Genomic DNA, 21568 nt, shown 5'->3' with positions numbered 1-21568 from the left:
TGTCATTCTAAGTGAAGTAAGTCAGACAGAGAAAGAAAAATATCATATGATATCACTTACATGGGGAATCTAAAAAATTATACAAATGAACTTATTTACAAAACAGACACGATTCACAGACATAGGAAATGGACTATGGTTACCAAGGGGGAAGGAGGGGGGATAAATTAGGAATTCAGGATTAATAGGTACAAACTACTGTATATAAAGCAGATAAACAGCAAGGTCCTACTGTACAGCAGAGGGAACTCTATTCCATATCTTGTAATAACCTGCAATGGAAAAGAATCTGAAAAAATATATTTATACACACACACACACACACATATATATATATATAACTGAATCACTTTGTTGCATACCTGAAACTAGCACAATGTTGTAAATCAACTACACTTAAAAGAAGAAGAAAAGGAACCACCCACGGCTGGCGGCTGCCACATGTAGGTGGAACGCAGTTATTTCTGCTCTGGTGTGAAATGGAACAACTTGCTAGAGAAAAACCTCCTTGTGAGGACTCTGTGTCTCCTTAAAAGTACTTTGTTGGGCTTTCATTCCTGAAAACTTCTACGTAGGTTCATTTACAAGGAAAAAAATTTCTTCCGGATCAGAATCTCAGACGATGAATGATGGTTAGCAAAATACGGCTAACCCATGGGAAAATTTAAGAGATTTTAAAAGATATATTCTTTTATTATGTGTCATGTGGTTGAGGAATCTTATATACTTTTTATATAAAATATATAAATACTAATTATATAAAATATATAAATACTAATTATATAAAATATTAATACTAATAAATGAATATTCGTACATTAGTACAGTAATTACATAAAATTAGCACTAATTATATAAAATACTTAAATATATGTTAATCTATCAATGAATATATTCAATGTATGGATGTATATTATATAGCATATTAAATTGTATATTCATATATACATCAAATACACACATACATAGATGTGTATATATATGGTTGTATACATGATTCATTTTTAAAGAAAGTAGCCATTTACCAAACAAAATCATTCAGTGCATTTTAGGGGCTGATAAACTTAGGGGGTTAAATGAACAAATTAAAACCAAAGTTTCAGCTGTGAGGAAGAACATGTAAGTTGATTTCCTTAATACATTAGGACTTTTTATCATTTTTTTAGGGCAGTTTTAGGTCCACAGCAGAACTGGGAGGTGGGTACAGGGGTTTACCACATACCCGCTATCCCCACACGTGCTCAGCCTCCCCGATTATCCACTCCCCCCCCACCAGACGGTACCTTTGTGACCTGCATGGACGTGTCATTATCTCCTCGAGTCCGCAGTTTATATGAAGGTCCACAATTGCTCTGGCTCCTTCTACAGCTTTGGACAAATGTGTAATGACATGTGTCCAGCATTATAGGATGACACCGAATAGTTTCACTGCCTTTGAAACCCTGCGCGCCAGCTACTCATTCCTTGCCACCTCAGCCCCTGGCAACTCCTGACAGCTTTACTGACTCCATACCTTTACCCTTTTCCAACAAGTCACAGCGCTGGCATCATACTGCCTGTAACTTTTTCAGACTGGCTTCTTTGACTTACTCATATGCCTCTGATGTTCCTCCACGTCTTTTCGTGGCTTCTTGCTTTTTCATTGCTGAATAATGTTCCATTGTCTGGATGTAACCATAACTACACATAACCTACGGACGGGCATCTGGGTGGCTTCCACTTTTTGGCAAATTATGAATAAAGCTGCCATCCACATCCATGCGCAGGTTTTTGCACAGAATCAAGTTTTCAGCTTTTTTTGGATAAATACCAAGGAGTGTGATTGCTAGATTAATAAAAATTTTTTTTTTTAGTTTACAAGACAAAGTGCACTTCATCAGATTTAAAGCGACTGTATTTTGAAGTGTTGAGGGATGATTTCAGGAGACTTGTTGGGGGTATTTTAGTGTCGGAAACTCATTTTCTGTGAAAACCCTTTTTGACTCGCTTGCCTCCCACATAACTTCCTGCTGAACTCCAAGCCAGGCATGTACGTTCGGAGAGAGGAGGCTGATGTTAAACTGTTTGGTGGAGGAGGGATGTTCCGGAGGCTGACGATGAAGGTGATTGTGTGCAACCTGTTACATTAAATACAAACATTAAAAAAAATATTTTCAAGCTGCCACTAAAAGTGGAGAGAGAGGGGAGGGGGTTACTTCCAAACTGTTAAAAGAGAGAGGAGAAGAGTCAATTAAACCAAAAGATGGCAAGAAATGAGCAAAAACCAGAAACGTTGAGGCGTACAGAAAAACAATCAAGATGCATCACCATAAACGGACTAAAATCTCCATGTGATACTGGATTAAAAATAGAACAAAAATCCAGGTCAACAGTATTCACAAGAGGCCTCCCTAAACCATAAAGACAAAGAGAACTTGGAGAGTAAAACAGTGGGAAAGCTAACGCCAAGCAAATACCAACCAAAAAAGGCAAAAAAAAAAAAAAAATCTGAGAAGAGCTACGTCAGTAGGAGACAAAACAGAATTTCAAAGAAAAAGAAATGGGCGAGGAGAGATAAAGCCACACACGTAATTATCAGCATGTCAATTAGGGGGACGAAGTGACAGCTCTATACCCGGTTGCCCTTTGGCGGCACAGCCTCGTGCGCTCTCCTAAGGGGAGACGGAAATGCACCAACCTGCCGTCGGTGGCGAGAGGTGCTTGCACGCCTCACTTTGCAATTGATCGTTTAGGCAGACAACAACGAAAAAAAAAAATCAGGAAATCACACAAGATAGAAACAACAGCGGTAAAATCTCAACAACACACATGAAGAGCAGATGCTGCTGGTGAATGGCAAACGCAGGCTCTCCCCAGCCCCGCCGGGAGCTCAGCCACCCCTGCGGGGAACCTGCGTCCCAGCGAGGGCCCGCGTGCGCCTTCCTGTGCACCTGCACTGGGTGGGTGCGCCGGGGGACACGCTGTAGCTCCCTACAGTTGGGGTTTCAGATCAATGGCGGTGCTTACGGGAATGGCTTGCTCACCCACATGTGGCTTTGCACCCTGTTTTTGTTTTTCGTTTTTGCCAGTCAATGCACTGTGATCATGTTGCTACGTTTTATGCTTAAAGAGCTGTGTTTCTGAAAACGTGTTTCACGAACCATCAAGAAATGTCAAGAGGAAAAAAAAATCAAAACCAACTGTTTGCTTGAATGAAAGTTTTGAGGCATTCTGGACCCTAACTAAGTGTGCGAGGTGTCCTAATGGGGGGGCTTCTCGGGGACCCTCAGGTGGGGCTGATCCTACCAGCGGAGCCATCCCACAGAGGTGGTGCTTGGGGTGGGGACATCCCAGAACCCATCTGGGACAAACATCGTGGTCTGAAGCGTTATTCTGTCTGGCTTTGTGGTTCTCTGTCTGTCACAAGGATGAACAATTTATTTAATTCCGAGGAAACACCGAGGTCCCTTGAATGTTTCTCTGCTCTGAGGAATTGTGTGATAAGATTCCCCAAAGATAATTTACAGACTAGCAGTGGCTTCTCTGTCCTGCCCTTGGCTGAGACTCCTCCTCTCGGAATTGTCCGTGAAGCGTAGAAGTCTCTCGGAATCCCCAGTGACAGCAAAGGGCTCACCTCCAGGACTTTCTGGGGGACGGAGACCCCCGGCTGCCGGGTCCTACCCACCCGTCTCCAGGCGGCCATGGAAGAGGTTCAGGACTTTTCCCAACACGTGCTAGGACGTAGGTGACCCTTGAGGACATTACGCTCAGTGAGAGAAGCCAGACAAGGAGACAATGACTGTGTAAGCCGGGCGCTGGGGGACGGGGACGGGGAGGGAGCGCTTAAACGGGTCAGAGTCTCAGTTTGGGCCGATGAGCACGTTCTGGCGGTGACGGTGGGGACGGTGGCGTGTACTTGGTGTGTGAACCTACTTGATGTTCCCGAGCTGTGTAGGCAAAGACGTTTAAAATGGCAAATTTTACATGAGTCCTGTATCACAATAAAAACAATTGAAAAACAAAACTAGCACACTCTAAGAAAACAGTTAAGAATTTGAAGGAAGGAGCAATGTCAATTTTAAAGATGTGATTGCATTTTAGTGAAAAAAACAAAAAATTAGGCATGAACTAAAATCCCCACTTATTCGACAAAAATATGAGCAGTCTGGATTCTGTTTCACAATTACACCTTGAACACAAAGGGAAAATCCCAGATCGTCACCAGGAAGGACCTCCCTGGGGAGGCTCATGTTCCCACGGCTGCCAAGAGCATGGGCTGCCACTGCTGACTGCAATGTCCTGTGTAAATGCAGGAACACGGGGTCCCAAGGACTGGACACAGAAGAAAAGGGCCACGTCTCTATCCTGCCAGTGGTCCTCCATCCACCCACCCCCATCCATCACTGGAGGGGTTCTGACTCAGCCACTCGTCCCTCATCCACCCATCCCAGCCCAGCATGGACTTGGCGGCAAGGCCAGTATCCAGCTGCACAGGCGAGGAGAAGGAACACAGAAGCAGAGGGCCCCACCTCCATTTCTGTCCTGAAGCTGCCCTCTGGGGAAGATGGAGGAGATATTTCAAAGTGCATGAAATTATGAAGCTTTACTTTAGTCAGGAGGAGGCGTTAAATATCCAAACTGTCCACTTACCATGCACCAGCCATGGACACGGAAAGGAACCAGCTCCTACAGCAGTTGGCGGAAAGGACCTCGGGGGAAGGAAATTCCTGCCTCCCAGCGAGGCCAGGCATTCGGCACGATGATTAAACTTTCTTAACACAAACTGGTGAAGAAAAGGGAGGGGTTCTTTTTCATATTGCTTGATTTCTACTTTTCCTAAATTTTCTTCTAAATTTTCGTCTTCTGGAGTTCACACCACGCCTTTTGAAGCATCCAGTATTTGCAATTAAAGATGAGAGAGGATGCGCCCTCTTTACTTTCTCCGTGTTGAGAAATCTTTGATCGTAATATTGCGTGTTTATTGTTCTCTGAGATCTGCCCCTGTCCTCACCCCTTCAGCATTCAGGGTTCTGTCCCCAGGGTGTTCAAGCTAAAATCCAAGGCACGTCTGGCTGGACCCTGCTCCCAGTCGTGCAAAGGATTTGGCCAAGTGCCCAACAAGTGTGACCCTGAAATGCAGGAACTCTCATGCCTGCAACCGTCTCTTCTGGTCTCTGGGTTGAAGCGCATTTTTACGAGGCATTCCTCGCTCACGGGTTTGCCAGGACAGACTTGCTTGAAAGGATGGCAGCGTCAGAGGTCTTCACGGAGCCTTCCCGTAGGGTTTCGTGTTTTGACTCTCCCTTAAAAAGCCGCTTACCTGGCCCTTCGGTGCCCACACCCACGCTGGCCTTGCCCACCCCCTGTCCAGTTTCCAGCTTTTGGTGTTGTCCACGGAGGTCGCCCCCCGGCCCCGCCCCGCCCCGCCCCGGAGAGGTCCATGGGAGGTGGGGTCGCCTCAGCCCGTGGCCCCATCCTGTTTCCACCGACGCTTACTTTCCAATCCCGGCACAAGAATATTGACCAGAGGGACTCACATCTTCCCAGAGAAATTCCTCGGAGGGCGGGGCTGCGTCCACAGAAGGGCGGCCAAGTTTGGGTTCCAGGGAAGGTGCGATATCTTCCCGGAGAGCCAAGTGGCCGTGGAGTTCACTGTTTCAACAGGCAAGTGAAATATGAGCTTGCGGTGTTCCCTCCCCAGACCTCCCAAGTCCGGCCTCGGGAAGGCTCCCAGGACAGCCCCGGGGAGCCTTGGCTGGCGCGGCTGAGCTGCCCGACATCCTCGGTAACTTGGCTCCCACGGCAGATCTCACACCTTCCTGCCAAGAAGCGCACCCTCCTGCCGCCCTGTCCGGACGCTGCGCTCAGCCCCTTCCACCCTCATCGTCTTGGTTTCTGTTTCTTTCATGGGATGAGTGTTCGGGGCGGATGGAAACAGAACCGGTGTAAATTGAAAGGAAAAAAAGCAAACAAAAACAAAACCACTGGATGCTTTGGGCACGAGAGAGTCACACTCACATTTATGTGGTTGTCTGTGTATTGCCTGAGACCCTCCAAGACTGTAAGCTCCTTGCAGACAAGGAAAGCGTCTCTTGGTCTCACTCAACATGAACACAGCTCCTGGCCATGAAACTCCTCAATAATTTGTCAGTGATTGCATTCTCTGGTTTCCAAATTACCAAACATAACACAGTTCTCAAATTTTCTACTGATTGTAATGCAAAGAGATGAGCAAAAGAATTTAAGAAAACAAACAATAAGAAGACAAGACCTCAGAGCCCCCAAGAAATCACTGGCTTGCTGCAGAGTTAAGTCCGGTGAACGCTGTCGACAATTAAACGCACGTACAACTAAGGGACAGAATGCGTAGCAGAGAGCAAAGGGGCTACGAGAACCCAGAATAATGGCAGGTAGATGGTGCCTAACAATTTGGCTCAAGTGTCCAGAGACTGGGAGAGTGCCTGGCATGCAAAGAAAAGATACTTTATCAATGTCGTGCAGAAAATGAATTCCGGTGAAACCTCAGAATGAGAATTAGAGATCGGTGGAGGCAGGACACCTGTTCTGAGGGTGATGGTCAGTGCATTGGTGAGCATGGATTGCAGAGCATACGGCTCTTTAAATATTTACTTTTATTGAGTATACTTTATTTAATTTCAGATGTGATTCAGTTATAGACACACACACACACACACACACACACACACATATATATATATATTCTTTTTCAGATTCTTTTCCATTATAGGCCATTACAAGATATGGGATATAGTTCCCTGTGCTATACAGTAGGGCCTTGTTGTTCATCTAGTTTATATACAGTAGTGTGTATCTGCTCATCCCAAACTCCTAATTTATCCCTCCCCCTACCCTTCCCCTTTGGTAACCATACGTTTGTTTTCTATGTCTCTGAGTCTGTTTCTGTTTTGTAAATAAGTTCATTTGTACCATTTTTTTTTTAGATTCCACATATAGGTGATATCACATGGTATTTGTCTTTCTGTGTCTGACTTACTTCACTTAGAATGATGATGTCCAGGTCCATCCATGTTGCTGCAAATGACATTAATTTATTCTTTTTTATGGCCGAGTAGTATTCTGTTGTGTATATATACCACGTCTTCTATATCCAGCCATCTGTTGATGGACAGTTGCACCCCATTGTTCACAGCAGCCCCCTTTACAATAGCCAAGACGTGACTCTTTATTAATCAATTTCTCCAAGTGTCATATTGGGTTTGGAAGGTCCTGTTGTGAACTGGTGAACACAGGAAGTCTGTAACATAAAGCAATGTCAACTTTGGGTTTTACGGAAAGGTAGTTGCATTTTCCTTGGAGGCTGTAGGGTGGAGTCATGAGGTGCCTTTGCTGACGTTCAAGAGCCCACTTAGGAACTGAGGACCATGATGTTGGTGGAGAAGAGAAGAAGGAGGAATGAGGTGCAGGAGGAGGAGGAGGAGTCCTAACTCTACCAGTCCTAACTCTCTTGGGGTGGCTGCCATGGCTCCTAATTTGCTCTTTGTGATCTTTTAATTATCCCTTCACATTGGCGTGCCTCCATCACCTCTTCTCCAGGAACAGTGCCCGTTCAATGAGGTAACACGTGTCTATACATTGTGAATTGCGTTTGTGACATTGTTCTCAGCACAGATTTTTTTTCTTCCTGTAACAGAGGCTCCTGAATCTGATGTCTGCTTCGTCTCCACTTCCTGCTCCTACATGTGGGTCATCCAGTGGATACTCCAAGGAGTCCCCCGTGGAGATTTATTTCACAATCAATTTTCCCACTCTGAACTTCTTGTAAGAATGTTTTGCAGCATTCCAGGACAGAGAGCATCCCAGCACTTTGTCGATGGGGGAAATGCCTCTCTTGTGTGGTTACAAGTAACTCAAGGTCATGCTGCTTTAAGTACAGCTCTCCCTGGACCACGAGAAGGAACGCTGGCCCCACCCTCACGCTGGCGGCATTTCTTTCGTGAAGACAGAGCTCCTCAAATGGCCTCCGAGAGGTTCCAGGCAGGAGGGCAGAGAACACAGGAAACCACAAGACTTTGTTCTCTCGGGTAATTTGAGGCGCTGTGGACACAGGCTTGCTTCCATCTACAGAAGCAAAAACGCCTTTGATTTCTCTTCTCTGCTCTGGACGCCAAGCCTGCTCTGCTGCCCGGGCCCTGGGTGATGGGACGTCTTTGATGAGGTCAACCCTTATTTTGGCATCGGGAAGAATTTTTCCTCTCCTGCCAATGTCTGTGACTCAGTGGGCTCGGATCTACATGAATTTAGAGGCGGGGTGTTGCAGGGGGTGTTTATAAATGACCAGGACTCCCGTCCCCCGGGCCACCATCATTCTAGAGCAGAAGCGAAACCCTTCCTCTCGACCAGTCTGACTGCCCATGACCTCACTTTCCAAAGTGAACTGGGGGGCATACCCATGCTGGTCCACCTTTGGTTCATGGGGACAGAGGGGAGATGGACACAGAGCACCGTTTTCCCATGCCCGTTACACATTCACTCTTCAAACCATGTAGCCCTGCCCTATAGCCTGCAGCATCTGTAAACTAACTCTGGATGGGTGAGAAAGTCTTAGACAGACATGTTGGTATATAATGGTTAAAAATCTTGCTCTCTGCTACCTGCTTCCCACTGTCCTCATTCTGAGTTTCACTTGGGGTTCCCCTGCTGGTGTTTCAACCACAGCCCCTTGGGCATTGCATCTGCTCGAAAGTCCTGGGGCTGCCACAACACATCACCCCAAAATGAGTGGCTTAAAACCACAGACATCCATCCTCCCCCCGTCCTGGAGACCAGACGTCTGAGGTCAAGGTGTCCCAGGGCCGCGCTCCCTCCCGAGGCTCCAGGGGAGGGTCCGTCCTGCCTCTTCCAGCTTCTGGGGCCTCCAGGCGTCCATCCCTGGGCTGGTGGCCGCCTCCCTCCCGTCTCTGCCTCCGTCTCCACGTGGCGTCTCCTCTGTGTCTGTGTCTCTCCTCTTCTGTCTCTTCTGAAGACACTGACCTTGGATGCAGGGCCCCCTCCTCCAGGAGGACCTCCTCTCAGGTCCTTCACTTCATCCCATCTGTAAAGACCCTATTTACAACAGTGTTCTATTCACAGGTACCAGGCAAGGGTCAGGACATGGACTTCTATATTGGGGTCCCTCCTTGGGGCCCCCGGGGTAGGCGCTGCACTGTCTTTAACATTCTCGAGGTCACAGTCCTCAGCCATGGGCTGGCAGCCTCAGTGCGGCGTCAGGAAAGCCCCCTCTGGGGCCACTGCTCCCAAGCACACGGGGAGAGCCTCGCACCTCCCTCGCCATCGGGCCCCGTGCCCGGCGCGGAGGCCAGGGCCCCGCAGGTTGGAAACCTGGGCTGCCGGCGTGTAATAGGCTGCAGCCGTGCACGCGGGCGGGGACGGTGCAAAGCCCTGAGGGGATCAGTGTCAGGCAGTGATTCATTTAGGGCGTGGTGATAAATCTAGAGGCAATCTTCTTTGATATCACAGATAGAACCACGGTAACCAGGGAAATGTGTCTTGAAGGCTGATGAAAATGGGTCTGGCGGCCAAATGTCTCGTGGTCGGTGTTGCCTACTTGGGGGGCGGGGGGTCAAGCCAGCCAGCGAGGACCTGGAGGGCTGTGCGGGGGGCGCCGGGGTCTCTCCGGCCCTCTGTCAATCAGGGTTTTCCTCTTTTTGGTCAGTATCTGAGACTCTCAGTCCTCCACACACCCGAGTCTGCGGTGCCCACAGTCGGCTGACTTTTTACGGCCATAGAGGCATTTCCCCGCCGACCACGTCCTCACACCCCGGGGTCTCCGCGTGCACAGAGGGATGATTACCAACTCGGCTTTCTTTGAAAGAGAAAAGAAATTAAAAGCGTCTGTCTAGACCGCGCTGTGACAGCCCTTTCCAGCAGCGGCGGGATGCCTCCTCCCCCGGCGGAAGCCAAGGCCGTCATTAGCCGGGGGTCTGACAGCCGGGAGGCTCCTGCGTGTTTCGGCAACGTTCGTTCATTCAAGTCGGCGTGATGTTTGCAAGCACGCCTGCCCTTCACAGGGCTGGTGGGTGTAGACGCAAGGGGAACGAATTGCAGCACGATGTCCTGTCTCTTTACTGAGTTAATCGGAGTTGCTGAAGGCATGGCTGGGGAAGGAGGGGCTACCTGGAGCCCTGAAGACAAGAGACAGAAGAGGCAAAGCTTCTGTCTCTCCCTATCACCCCTCCAACCCCAAACCGGGCCGGACAGGGGAATATGCACAAAGGAAGAATTCATATCAGCTTCATCTCTGGTACCCACATTCCCCAGAAACTCCCCAGAATGGCACGATCCAATATCGCAGCCACCGGCCACGTGTGGCTTTTAAATGTAAATGGACTGCAATTCATTAAAGTAAACATCCCATCTTTTCAGTCACCCCAGCCACATCTCCAGCGCCCAGTAGCCATATGTGCTGTTTTAAATGTAAATTAATCACGATTAATTGAATTAGGGAATCCATTCCTCAGTGGCCGTAGCCACGTGTGGCTGGCGGCCTCCACGTTGGAGGACGCAGAACAGGACATCTCCATCGTCACAGAGAGAGCCCTGCCGGGCAGCGTGTCCCCAGAAAGGTGTGTGCACGTCCTAACCCTGGTACCTGTGAGCAATGCCTTACTTGGAAATAGAATCTTTGCAGGTAGAATCAAGTTAAGATGGGCCCCAATCTTATGTGAGTAGCGTCCTTCCAGAAAGGGGAGATTTGTGCGGAGACTTGTACAGAAGGAAGATTCTGTGAAGAGACACGTGGAGAAGGGGACCATGTGAAGACAGACAGAGCAACTACAGTGATGTGGTCACAAGCCAAGGGATGCCCCGGGATGGGATGAAGGGTGGGTGGGCAGCCAGGAAGAGCGCGATGCCGGGCATCCTACAGCCGTGGTCCTGGGGAGAGAGCCACACCCGGGGACCTTGGGGGTCCCAGCTGCCTCTCCTGTCTGAAACTTGGTTTCTCGAGACAGCCCTAAAGTGCCTGCATTTCAGCCCAGAGTACAGGGCTGCATAGAAACCCCCAGTTGTCTGAAGAACACCCACTGGCAGAGACCCACTTCCGGGTCTGACCTCACGGCAACTCGTGGGAATTCTCCCCTTTGAGAAGAACAGCTTCTACTTCCACGGGTTGCAAAGAACTGACTGTACGCGGTTGGCAGATCGGAAGCGCACGGCTCCCCTGTAGGCATCCCATGGGTGGTAACTACCTGTTCGCTCAGCAGCAGAGGAAAGGGCTCCGACCATGAGGTTGGGCTGAGTGGGGCAACCGTGGTCCCTGTGAAATCCGGAGGAGCAGTGCCACGCAGAGAAGGAGGCTCCTCACTCTGCAAGGGCACCATTGCAGGGGCAAGAGCCGCCACGGAACGCGCTCCCCGGGGCTGGGAGAATCCGCGCCGAGACGTGACCCAAAGGGCCGCCTGCACATCCACATGTAACTATGGCTCAAACCCTAAAACCTGCCCATTTTCTCTCTCTTTTTTTTTTTCCCTTCAACATTCAAATCAGGAGAAGCGTGAATGATTCATTAAACACACAGTCTGAATTTTTACTTGGGCAGATTTTTTTTGTTGGGTGGGTAGATGGAGTCTGAAATGTTAGCCCTCACTGATCAAAACATATGGGTGACCGCTTTGGACGTGTTGTGGAAATGGGATGACGGATGTGCTTCAGAGCTTCGGGTACTTAGAAAGAAGAGACAAAAACATACAATTTAATCAAAGTGAAATTACTTTCTGCAAGGAAATAGGCAGGATGCTAGGGGACCCATTTAGAAAGTTACAAGACAGAATGGAAAGCCAAGGTTATTAAAGAAAACCAGGTAGCAGGGGAGAAGGGGTGAAAACCAATCTGTGGGGACCTGAAATGCCAGGACGTCTTTGGGCCACGGGGAAACCGTCTTCTTCGAGGCTCCACAGAGAACCTTCTAGGTGGTGTCACACCGTTCTGGGAGTAGCTTTAACCGAAAGCCACGTGACGGAAGCCAAAGTGCCCTCATAGATTACAGCTCGGTGTGTTTCATGTGCGCTGGGGTGGCCGTTAAGTTGGACGGATGCTTGGGAATAAAGTGGACAGCGAGCCCGTGACCGGAGAGACAGAATTAAAAATCACGGAGATCCACCCAGCTGCCATTCCTGTTGGCAACCTTAGTTCCTGTTAGGAAGCAGGATTGGAGAGAGTCATTGGGAAGACATTGCCGCCAAAGAAGACGTTGCCTCAAGTTGGCACAAGACAGGTGATCCAGGATGTGACCGGCTGTGGATTAGATGCTGAGAGGCGAGACCACGAGAAGTGGGGACAGGGTCACGATCTGTGTCCACTCTGATCCAGTTCCTCACCAGCTGTTCTCTGCTGGGGGCGACGCTTCCTCCAGCAGGAGACGCACTTTGGTCCGACGACGGCAGATCTATCAACTGGAAGAAAATGGAGAATTCAGCTCTCAAGGCCTGGGGAGGTCTACGCATCCTTCAAGAACCTCTAATGCCTTTCCACAGTTTCTCTGTAGTCGTCTGAGGGTTCCCCACCTGGTGACGTGTTCCTATGATAACATGTTATGCTGCTTTATGCCGTTGACTACGCAAGGATTTGGAGCTTGCTTGAGCCTACAGGCAGTCAGTACCCTGATCTCACTGAAAAGCCATTCATGACACCATCGATTCCAAAGCTGCCTTGTTTCCCAATGAAGGAATACTTACATATTTTCACAAGACAGCAGCCAAATGATGTGGTTTCCACGGAGCTGAACACACATGGACGGTGGAGGGGGTCAATGGTATTGACGAGAATAAGTGAATTTAAGAATCTTTAGACCTTCCTTTTCCAAGAGGTTAGTGAAACGGGTAATGGGAACTCAGGAGGTCAGAAGGAAAGAAAGGTGAGGATGGGGAAAAGGTCAGTGAGAAATTGGGGGAAATATGAATCTCCTCTGATAAGAGCTTCAAGGAAAAAAAATATTTCAAGTAACCCTATTGGGTTTTTTTTATGACTTTTTTTTTTTTTTTGCTCGTGGTCTTTTTTCAAACTGAAGTGTAGTTGTTTTGCAAATTTGTGCTAGTTTCAGGTGTGCAGCAAAGTGATGTATTTTTTCAGAGAGGTTACTTCAAGATGTGGAATGTAGCTCCTTATGTCATATAGCAGGTCCTTGTTGTTTACCTGCTTTATGCATAGTAGTGCGTGTCTGCTCATCCCAGACTCCCAGCTTATCCGTCCCACGCTCCTCCCTTCCCGCTTTGGTGACCGAAAGTTTGTTTTCTATGTCTGTGAGTCTCCCTCTGTATTGTAAATTAATTCGCTCCTATTTTCACTTCTCTTATTTTTCAGACTCCACACATAAATGAGATCATACAACATTTGTCTTTCTCTGTGTGACTGACTTCACTGAGCATGATCATCTCTAGGTCCATCCATGTTGCTGCAAATGGGTTTATTTCATCTTTTTTATGGCTGAGTAGTATTCCACTGTGCTATCTATCTATCTATCTATCTATATAACATCTTCTTAAACCAATTATCTGCTGACAGACACTTAGCAGCCCTAGTGTTTGTGTCCTTGGAAGAGACATCCCTTACTAAGAGCCAAGGAACATGCAATGGTGTCTTTCCCTGGATGTTTGCAGAGGTGGTCCCTGAAGGAAAGCAGGGGCATCTCATTATGCCTATGGGTGGGGAGGTGGCGAGCGAAGTGCTTTGGGGGTGTTCCTTTCAGTTTCCCTGACCATTAGAATCTGAACATTTGAGCCACTTGGTTACAGCTGGTCAAATACACATGCAGATGGGGCTTAAGACCCCAGGGATTCATCCTCTCTCAGTTCCCTGGACCAGAATTCTGAAGCCAGAGAGTGGGAAGGATTGACTTCTTCTGGAGACTCGAAGGGAGCATCTGTGCCAGCCTTCCTCCCCGCGTCTGGTGGCTGCCAGCAGCCCTTGGAGTTCTTGGGGTTTTGCAGGCATGCCTCCCATCCCCACCCCTGTCGTCATGTGGTTGTCCCTCCACGTGTGTGTCTGTCTTAGTCTTCTCTCCTTGCGAGGACACCAGACCTATTGGATCAGGCTCCACCCCAGTGACTTCATCTTAATTGATTACATTTCCATTGACTTCCAAATAAAGTCACACCTACAGGGACTAGAAGCCGACTCAACCCGTAACCTTGAGGGTTTAGAAGGGCTCATGTCTCACCATGCCCTGTGTGCTTCCACACACACATGCCCAGTCCATGCTCATGTATAGGGTTTATTTTTTTTTAAGCAACCTACTGCCTTCAGTCTTTACCAGAGGCTCCAAGAAGCATGGACAGAGTTTGAGAGACGTGCATTTTCATAAACCTCCCTTGGATAGACTTTATTCCATCCCTCTAACTCTGCCAATATCCTAGAGAGAAGATGAAAAATTAAAGAGGAAAAAGGTACGTCCCTAAAGGCAAACCCCTTAGAGATGTTGCCTGGTGCTGCCCCCACCCTGTTTATCCCCACCTCTCGTGCGTGGTCTCCATGGGAAGGAAACAGCTGGAAAGGTAACCATGGCCTTTGCAGGGAACTCTCCAAAAAAACCCATCACAGCCCACCCGGAGACGGAGACGTAGACGGCCAACGACGGGACGTAAGCCCCATTAGTGGGTGTCTTCCTGGATCCATTTCCGAGTCAATGAAGCATGAAAACAAATCACCAACAAGGTTCATTATTTCCAAGTCCCAGGACTAATGAAGCATGCGGCCATGAATGTCCTTGCGTAAGCGTCCTAGAGGAAGCTTCTGGAAACCTTCAGATGGTCTTCTAGACAGGCACCTGCTGGCTGGAAAGGCATGGGACTCGATCACTTTTCTCGACACGAAGTCTTCAATTTCAGGCGCCGTTTGTTGTAGGTGACGCAGCAACGGAGGACGTGCCGTGCCCTCCAGATTTCAGCGCTGCGCTGCTGTTTCTCAGCCGGACCTCTCGCTATTTTTTTGAAAATGATTGTTGGAAAAACAGATGCATTGACAACCCAAGTGTCCACTGACCAATGAATGGATAAAGAAAATGGGATGTGTATTTATTTGGCTAAGTGGGAACCAATGACATCTTTCAGATATTGGCTGGGTCAATAATTTCTTCTTTTCTTGGAATTTCAGATGGCACTTTTTATTGAGAAGACTCATAAGTCAACATTGAGGGTGTGCCTTGGTGGCACCTGTTTTCTGGAGCCTGGCTGTTTCAATTTACATTCGCCGAGCTCATCAGAGGCCCGATGGCGTTGACTGTTCTCAGTCGAGGGGTGTTTTGTGACCCCCAAAGGGTTAACGGGCCGAGGAGACGCAACCCCAGAACACCCTGGATCCAGCGTCCCGGCTCTCCGCCCTTTAAATAGACCCAAGTTTTATTTCCTATAAACTGTTTATTTTCCGGTGAGATTGATGTTGTTAATATTAGCTTTCAAAATGACAGATTAGCATCACCAGTTAATCAGGCCTATTAGCAGATAAATATCTGTAATTCGATCAGCGGAGTAATTTCTTTTCCAATAATGCGATTTACAAATGCAAGTGATTAAGTAATTAGCTTACATCTCCACAGATTACCAGTCCTCGGAGCGCTCACGCCCTGGCGCCTCTGTCTGTGGGTTACCCTGGGTAATCAGAGGCAGCCCGGCTTGTATCCAGCACCCTGAGAGCCCTGAAGCACCCGACCCCACCATCCTCACCGTCAACTCCCCCACCCCCGATGTGGAACCCTTCACGTGCTCTGAGCACAGCTCGGGAAAGGAGAGGTCCTCGAGCGCCCCACACTTCCCACCAGAGACGGATGCCCAGGGCCACCCCACGTGCTTTCTCATTACACCGCGCGCTGGAACGAGCTCTCTGATTTCCTTCCGGCGGAAATCACGCAGCCTCGGCAGAAGCACGAGGAAGACTGCAGAGTGATTTAGAGTGCAGCTCAAGAAGGAGGAGAAAAATCCAGAGGCACAATGTCTCTGATAGGAGGAGGCATGAGGGTTTACTAAGCTGTGTTTTGGGGATCACGTGTCTCAGCACACATAGGTGGGGGAGAAGACCGGTGGCACCGAGGGCGGAGAAGGGTGTGCAGGGAAAATGGGCCTTGCAGCCCTTGCTGGTGAGAGAGGAAATTCGAGCACGCATTTTGGAAATCTGTCTGGCAGTGTCTATTCACATCAAACGTACACTCAACCAGTGACCCAACCGCTCCCTTCCCAGGTGTGTGTCCATTAGAATGGAAAGCCCACGGGCTCTGAGACGAAGGCACCCAGATCCCCATAACATCTTGGTTCATGACGTTTGGCTGGAGAAACCCAACGGTCCATCCAAAGGAAGGTGGGTGACTCCATGTTAGTCCAACCGTATCGTGAGAAACAGGCATTAAAAAATGGCACATCCCAAATATTGCCCTGCATCTAGCAAGCCTATTGGAACTATTTTTCCAACAGCATTTGCTCACTTCGTGTAACTGTCACATTTTGGAGACTCACACAATGTTGCAGAAGCTTTCATTGTCACTGTACGTGTCACTGTGATCTGCGACGGGCGATCTTTGATGTTATAATTGCAAAAAGATTACAACTTGCTGTAGTCTTGGATGATGGTGAGCGTTTTTGTTTGTTTGTTTGATCACAAAAGTATTTATGTATGTGTTCTGCCTCCATGGGGCAGCTCTGTGGCTGTCACTGTGACCCAGGACCTGCCCTGGTAACAGTGGGTGGCTGGTTCCTCCTACTCTGACTGTTCCCGCCCCGTGGTGCCAGGGTAGTGAGGTCAACCCTGAGGGATCAGAATGCCCTACAAATACAACAAATGAATAAATACATTTTCAACAGAGTAGCATTGCAGTTGTGCGTTCTCTAAATGTAGACCCTAAATTTAGAGACAGGGACAAAGCCCCAGACATCACCTGCCTGATGTGGCTTCAGCCAACCCAGGGTCCAGGAAGAAGGCAGCCCGTCCCCAGCCCAAATCAGACTTGGGCTGAAGAACATGAACATTCTGGGGCAGAGAGGAGAACGCGGTCACAGGGGATGCTGGAAGGCGCGTGGTCCTCAGATTTTCAACCTCAGGGGACTTCATACCTGAGTGGAAGTCTTAAGTATTGACCCAAATGTGTTAGTCATGGTTCTTCAGGGGAATCAAACTGTTAGGATGGAGATACAGCTCTAGGTAGATAGAGAACAGACAGGAGGGGGGACATATATCAAGAAAGATATTTATTTTAAGGGATTGGCTCCCAGACAATCATGGAAGCTCAGACATCCCTAGCTGGCCATCAGAAAGCTGGAGAGCTGATGCTGTAGGTTCCCGTCCAGCCTAGAAGTTCCACACACCAGCAGCTCTGATGTCTGAGGACAGGAGAAGTTGGACCTCTGGACTCCAGCAGAGCATGAGTTCTCCCTTCAACTCCTCTTTCTCTTCTGACCCTCAACTGATTAGACGAGGCCCACCCACACTGGGAGAACTGTCTGCTTAATTCCATTCACTGATTCAAACGCTCACCTCCTCTGGAAACACCCTCCCAGACACAGCCAGAATCACGCTCACCACCTATCCAGACATCTCTCGGCCAAGTTAGGTGGACATGCAAAATTCGCCATCACAAAGCCCCAGACAATCAAACATCAAGATCTCTTTCTTTCCTGAAGTGAACCAGAGAGGTACGCCTTTAAGAGAATTTGGATGGAGATCCTTATGGATTTGGAAAGCCAAGCCCCGCTCCCCCAAACCTGCCACAACTATTTGGGTATTACAAGATGCCTTTCCACCTCTGGTCCTCCGGCGGTAGACAGTCAAAGCAGTGAAGGACAGGCACGCTTCTGGCTGCAACTGTCTGTATGTTGCCTCATCCGGCCAGGATGGAAAGGGTGTTACCCTAAAGTTCCCAAAACAGATGCACAGACGATCAGAATCGGGAGAAACCCCCGAGACCAGAGACAGATGTTCTGCTGTTCCCTGCGAGGAGTCCCAAGGAACGGTGTGAGCCCAGCCAGAACCGCCTTCCTCTGGGGAGTCAGCCCAGGCTGGAGATAAGGTGCCACGAGGTGTCAGCTCTGTGGGATCCAGGTACCAATGCTCCTGTTTTCAAGCCTTGAACCATGAATCGGAAACACAGTGTTTTCCAAAAGATCAGAAAGGGTTTTAAACGGGAGGGTGTCCAAACAAAAATCAATTCTCTTCCAGGAGAGGTGAAGACCTGGCTCACCATGGGAATCAGGGCAGGTGTCAGCTGTGACGGCCCGTCACCAGGCACGTCACCCAAAGCAGCGCTGACTGCATCCGTCCAGACAGGCGGCCCATAGCCCCGCGTCCGCTGATTAACATGGGCTTCCACGTGCGTGCTCCGCGCCCCGTCCCCGAGTGTCTGCAGGTCTCCTCCGGTTTCCCTGGCAACCACCCCCGGAACACACAGAGCCCAACGCTGCTCCGCCCCTCCTGCTGCTGGTGCGAGGGACCGGAGGGGGCGCACGGGCCGCTCCACACCTCACCTGTCAACGCCGGCGGAAGCTCTGTTTGATCACGCCGGCCGCCCGTCCCACCAAGACCACTCATTTGGTGATGACAGGATCGTGCTAATTTAGTCAGCTCTGGAGATCCTGGGGGACGCACACCCTTGTATCTGCCAGTTATTATCGGATTTTCATCTCCAAAGCAAACAGGCTTCGGTTGGGTGGCGTGGAAGGAATTACATATCTCTTTATGTTCAGCAAGAACGGACGTACACTCTGACATCCAGGGTGTGAAGCAGGGCTCTGGGTGCTGGTGGTCCCTCCGGCTACACTTCTCAGTGTGTCAGCAAAGGCACGGCATAGAACACCCCGGTTCTGTGCTAAATTGTGTCCCCCGCGATTCCTACATCGGAGCCCTGACCCCCAGAACCTAAATATAGGATATTTGGAGATGGTGTCTTAAAAGAGGTGATTAAGGTAAAATGAGGGCATTTGGGTGGGTCCTCCCCTCCCCTCCCTCATAACATCCCACGAGAAGAATTTAGGAGCTCTGTGTTGGGAACCGGGGATGGAGACCAAGTATCTTTCTCACTACATCACAACATCACAGCAAAGCCGCCAGGTCCACAGGTGAGCTCAGGCACCATCCCCACCGAATCACAGTTAGCAATTTCCATGTGAGAAAAGTCGCGTCTTTGATGACCACATTTCTCTACGTCCGCTCAGCCAACTGGGACTCAGACGAGCCTTCAGTGCACAGGGACTTTCAATATTAAGCATTCCGTCTCATAAAAATGTGGACATGACAGGCATCAATGCGAGCTGGATGCTTAAAAGAAAACGCCAAAAGCAGGGAGACCTCGATATCGCTAATTATAGGAGAAATGCAGATCAAAACTGCAATGAGGTATTACCTCACACCAGCCAGAATGGCCATCATTCAAAAGTGCACAAATGACAAATGCTGGAGAGGCTGTGGAGAAAAGGGGACCCTCCTACACTGCTGATGGGAATGCAGTGTGGTGCAGCCACTGTGGAAAATAGTATGGAGAGTCCTCAAAAGACTAGGAATAGACTTACTGTATGACCCAGGAATCCCACTCCTGGGCTTATATCCAGAAGGAACCCTACTTCAGGATGACACCTGCACTCCAATGTTCATAGGAGCACTATTTACAATAGCCAAGACATGGAAACAGCCTAAATGTCCTTCAACAGATGACTGGATGAAGAAGAGGTGGTATATTTATACAATGGAATACTACTCAGCCATGAAAAAGAATAAAGTAATGCCATCTGCAGCAACATGGATGGACCTGGAGAATGTCATACTAAGTGAAGTAAGCCAGAAAGAGAAAGAAAAATACCAATATGATATCACTCATATATGGAATCTAAAAAAAAAAAAAAGAGGACACCAAAGAACTGATCTACAAAACAGAAACAGACCTGCAGACATAGTAAGCAATCTTATGGTTACAAGGTTAAAGGGGGTGGAAAGGGATAAATTTGGCAGTCTGAGGTTTGCAAATGTTAACTGCTATATATAAAAATAGATTAAAAAACCAAATTTCTTCTGTGGAGCACAGGGAACTCTGTTCAGTACCTTTAATGGAAAAGAATATGGAAATGAGTATCTGTACGTGCGTGCATGACTGGGACGCTGTGCTGTGCACCAGAGATGGACACATTGTGAGTGACTGTACCTCAATTAAACAAAAAAAGCACAGAGACCTACCTTGCCTCCAGGTCTTTATAGGAGACCACCCGTCACGTAAACTCTCCCAGTCTTTGCCATGAGCCCACTTAGAGACAGCAAGGGGTACACGGGATCCACTGTGGGGACATCCACCGGTGTTTTCACGATGGAGAGGTTCTGCTGTGCTCTTTTGGCAGATAGACTCTGACAGGAAAACAATGTTGTGTCTGTGTTTCTGGCTGGGTCCTAACCAGGCTGGATTATGATTCAAAATCCTTCCAACCTTGTGCATAACCGGCCCTGATTCTCGGACACCCCAGAGATGAGGACAGAGTCATATGGACGCCACGCCAGCAGAACAGCCCCTTGGTAACCCATCACCCCATCCGGCAGTCGGTCCTGCGTTCCAAGACCTGGTTTCTCAGCCGTCCCCGCCGTGGGCCCTGCCCTGTGTCTGTGCCCGGCTCAGATCTGCCTCCGTTTCAGCTGGCCAGCGGTCCTCAGGATGGGGGCAATGAGAGGGGGCTGAGGGGAAACCCCACACAGGGGGGACGGTGCCGTGGAAGTCCCGGGGCCGCATAATTGAACCGTGGAGTCAGAGGGCCCGAGCGCTCCTGTTTCCACCCGCTTCCCAGGCCCAGCTCGCTGGGCGCTGAGTCACCGCAATAAAACACCGATGGCAAACGTGGGGCGGGCTTGGCGGCGCCCGAGCTTTACGGCCCTTCCAGCCGGCTCGCTGTGTGGCCTGTCAGAGCTGAGAGGGCTCCGTGGCCCACAGGAAGGCTGGCAGGCCTCCCTCGCCGTGGGCGCCGTGCAGAGGCCGCCGCGCCCCCTCCAGCCCTGGCTGGGCCCGTCCGTCCCCTCCGCCCAGCAGGGCCCGCGCGGCCCGGGCCCTCCCCAGATGTCCGGACCCGTCTGCGCAGAGTCGGCCGCACCCGTGGGGCCGGCCTCCCACGTCCCAGCTCCGGTCGGAACGCACCCCCCAGAATCCTCAGGTCCTTCCCCGCCTCAGAGGGATGCGTGTCTGTGCCCAGTCCCCCGGGGACCTCCTCACCTCCACAGGACGAGGGTTCGATCTGAGGGGGCGCGTGCCCTCCGGAGAGTCGTCAACGTCCCAGAAGTTTAAGCTTCCCTCTGGAAAGGCATCCCCGACCTCAAAAGCATAAAGCGACACCCGGTATTGGTTTGTGAGAATAAATGCGAGGTCAGTACGGAGATAGTGGATGGAATGAGGGACCCTCTGACCCGACACGCGTCTGGGGTCAACCCTGAAATGGTGGGAGTCGGAAGGAAGGCGTTGTGACCCTTTCAAACATCTTCGTCCCCGAGTCACGTGTTTCTGAAATGCTTTCCTTTGGGTCCAGAAGACTTGCACAGCGCTGAGGCCTCCTGGAAACCAACCAACATCTCAAAATCCAGGTGTGCAGACACAAGGGAAGAAAATGAGAGG

This window comes from Vicugna pacos, chromosome X (assembly GCF_048564905.1).
Source record: "Vicugna pacos chromosome X, VicPac4, whole genome shotgun sequence".
NCBI classification, from domain to species: Eukaryota; Metazoa; Chordata; class Mammalia; order Artiodactyla; family Camelidae; genus Vicugna; species Vicugna pacos.
Note: the sequence above shows the minus strand (reverse complement) of the source record.